At 32.8% G+C, this 3,994-nt stretch overlaps 1 non-coding gene across 1 annotated transcript; it reads left to right on the forward strand.

The window, feature by feature from the left end:
- The first annotated feature begins 700 nt into the window (after window positions 1-700).
- Window positions 701-781, forward strand: TRNAL-AAG (transfer RNA leucine (anticodon AAG)). Its single transcript has one exon. It is a non-coding gene; the product is annotated as a tRNA-Leu (tRNA).
- The last annotated feature ends 3,213 nt before the right edge of the window (window positions 782-3,994 follow it).

The following is a 3,994-nucleotide window of genomic DNA, read 5'->3' on the forward strand; positions in this document are numbered from 1 at the left end:
TAATATTGGGATTCTTTGAAGTCTCACATTGGAAGTTATTTACAAAACAGTTGTGTTGGTTTGAAATTACAGTTTTATATTTATAAAACAACACAACTATGACTCAGAACAGTTTACTGTTAATAAAAATAGAATATGACTTCCTGACAATTATCTTTTGAAAATTCTGTAACAGATTTATTGTATTGTTGAGAGATATTGTCTGCAACCCCCTGAGTGCAGATAGTAAACTCTTAAAACAAAGTATGTAACAGCATGCCTCAAGCCTTCATCTTCATTTTTCTTCTCTGTATTTCTAACAGTTTTAGTTCCCCTTATTCCATTGCTTTTTCAGGTCATTCACTAATGGCCGCTCCTGTTGTGCATTTCCCTGCATCAATGATCCTCCTACAGCAGCACTTATCCTTATTTCTACTAGCCCCCACTAGTTTGTTCTTTGGGTTACTTAATATTTTCCATGAGTCATGTTATTGCCATTTTAGTTCTCGATGTTGTATTATACTTGTGGATCTTTCCTTGTTCTTTTCTCCTGTTTATAGCAGTATGAGCTCCTGATTTTTGTTTGTCTTTACAGGATGCTCTTCGTGTGCTTATCTTGACCACCGCATCTATGTTACTTTGATAAACGAATAACTTGCTTTAGCACAAAACGGAACAGAAAGGCAGTTAATATATAGGTGTGGTGTGAAAGACACCAAGCGTTGAGATGGCCGAGTTGGTCTAAGGCGCCAGATTAAGGTTCTGGTCCGAAAGGGCGTGGGTTCAAATCCCACTCTCAACATGCATTTTTTATATTTTCTTGAATTTAATCCATTTCATGAAAAACAAAACACAGAATTTTTTAATTGTGCAATACAAGGAGTATCTGAAGGGCATGGGTTCAAATCCCTCTCTCAATATAATATTTATAAGATTTTTTTGATTTCATTCATTTTATGAAAAAATTACTCAAAAGTGTTCAATTTTGAAATAGAAAAGATTAATCAGAATAATTATTTTATTTCCCATTGAAAAGAAAAAAATAAATTACTCCAAATTATTAAGTTATTTTTCTTAATGGATAGGTTTAATACCACCCTAGATCTTTAAATTGCTCTAATTATTTATATTATCATATTTCCTCGTGAGAATGTTAAGTAATGCTTTGAATCCAATAAGATGATGGTGGCCAATTACTTGAAAATTATATAGTCAATAGTCAAACAAAGCCCACTACTAATCATGCTCCTAAATTTAAGAATTTTACATAAAAAAAAATCCAATTATTGATTTTGTAGAATAAAATTGATTTATGTTATTCAGTTTTCTTTTTCTTTTTTCTTTTTTTTTTTTACAGCGTTTCACATTTGGATCTTTGACAACTTTGCCCCTACAATCTAAGTACGATGTATTTTAAATAAATATGTACTAGATATTTAAAATTGATGTATTGGGTGCCTGCATACAATAAAAGTATGAAATAGCTGCTCTTCGACCAAAAATAAGGTTTGTTTATCTTGCCCATTTCCGGAATAACCATTTCATTTGAGGATGCAGGAGCATACGGAAACTATTTGGATTATTATTATCTGATTTTTCTAATTAATCTTAATGAAACTACTATCACCAACTATTTTAGAATAGGCAGCTTTGATCGGAATTAAGTGCCTTCATCATCCTCGGTTATGCTTAACCTTCTTGACCTGCCTCTCACAAAGTATAATCTTAGCTTTCCCAGAGGCGCGCCACCGCACACTAGAATAACAGGATGATGAGATTGATGATGAATCAAGCCACATGCTCATCATCCATAACAAATTGATCAACCTACTCAGTAATTACCAAAGGTCTGATAAATCTATTTGGGGCTTGACATATTCTGTATTGTTCACATACGAAGCACTAATAAACGGAGACTATTATATATCTTCTTCGTTCTTATTTTTGAAAAGATGGTCTGCTACCACAGTCACCGATCCCTGACTTTGGCAACGCCAACACCTTCCACACGGCAGGAAAAGCAACCAAGGTGTCGGTTTGACTTGGCATGGACTTGCCGTCATGCCGCTGGCACTGATCTGCAACCTTTCCGGGCAAAGCATATATGGTCTAAATGCCATGGATGCATTTGGTAGCACGTAACTATGTATAATTTTATAATAGATAATCAAATTATATTATTTATTTTATCATTTTTATAAATAATATTGTATAACATATAATACAGTATTATCTAAAAAAAAATAATCTGATTACCTAAGAAAAGTGGTTATGTGATTACATGTAACTTGCAATTATGCAATCTTGTAATAAAATAATTTAGAACCAAAATATCCCCATCAAAATAAATCAAAATAAATTACGAGTAGTCCCAGTTGATGAAAATAGAAAAGAAAATAAATGGATGATAGCACAAAAAATAGTTGGTCCCGAAATTAAATTGTCTCTCTAGAACATAGACAATAATCAATAAGCAAGGATGGATATATTTTGAAAAAATTAGTTTATATTTCATGTAATCTAAATTGTATATCAAACATTACAATGTAGGATTTTCTGTAATTTTATAATGATATTACTGTATATATTAAACACTACAATATATGATTTCCATAATTTTATTAGGTAATCACATTTCCTATGCAATCACATTACCAATATTATCTATGTAATGCACCAAACATCTCTTTAGATCACTGGTCCTATGACTTGTATGGTAGCTGTTTCCACTTTTAAAATTTGGATTATCTACAGTACAAGATTTGCACCGCAAAAAATAGTACAATCATAGATGGATACCACATCATTTGATCACAGAGATAAACCGCTATCAGATCAAGCAAGCATTGAATGCCATATGGCATATTTTGCATGTGGTGCGTCATACTCTATTTAACATGCATCCATCTCTGTGATCGGATGAGATGGCAGCCACCCAAAACTGTATACCTCTCTCTACAATGCAAAATAATGCTCCCAGCTGCTGCATTAATCCTATGTTAAAAGCTATATTTCCCATGTTCATTTGGTCAAATTTCATCGAGTATTTACACCTCACTGCAATTATAATCTAGCTGGTTGCTAAGAGAAAGCACCATGTAAAGTTTAATAGAATTTGGGCATGTAAGAATTACGCAACTTTTGTTAAGATTGGGTAGAGTTCAACGGCGAAATCAAACTAAGGACAAAAATCCTGTTTGAATAGATATAATTTGGACAGGATGTGAATAAGCTAGCTGAAAGATCAAGAACATGGGACTACATTGGAGGCCGATGAGTGAAGAGACAGCCTATACATACTATGGATAAATCAAAAACCGATAAGGTATGATTATCAGCTTGGCGTTTGCAAAATGATCATATTTATGTGCATGTATAATAAGAAGAAGGTTTATAGCAGTTACCAAAACCATGAGAAGTGGACATCAAATACGAAAAAAGCAATAATCAAAGTGAACTGTTATTGTTTTTGATGACATGTTACTGTAGTCTAATATAAATATTAAAATATATTTTATATAATGATCCTTCAACAATCAATCCAGTTAAATTACATACATCTTTATTTATATTTTAAATATTTTATTTTATAAATAGATATAACTTATATTATATCATAGTCTAGTACTATATCCTTATCATAGCTCAGCCTACGTCTATACTGTAGTTTAATATTATATTTTTCCATCATAATTCAGCACTACACCGCTATCTATTTCCACCCTTTTTGAACGATGATGTGACAATTCTTGAAAATCAGGGAATCTAGACTAGCTTAATGCTCTCTTTCACCTATATTTTTCTAACTAGCCAACACCGATAGCGTGACTACGTATATATTTAGGCCCATGTCTAAACAAAATTAATGGCGCATCCTCTGCCTCAATCAACGGAGTTTTCTAACTCCCTGAGAATGAAAAAGAAAGAGTGGCAAGGGTGATCAACTGTGCTGAATACTACTAGCTAGCCCTGAAGTATGCGCCAATCATTTTAAGCTGCAGTGCCCAAACTTTCC

Source organism: Elaeis guineensis, chromosome 11 (genome assembly GCF_000442705.2).
Source record: "Elaeis guineensis isolate ETL-2024a chromosome 11, EG11, whole genome shotgun sequence".
NCBI classification, from domain to species: domain Eukaryota; kingdom Viridiplantae; phylum Streptophyta; class Magnoliopsida; order Arecales; family Arecaceae; genus Elaeis; species Elaeis guineensis.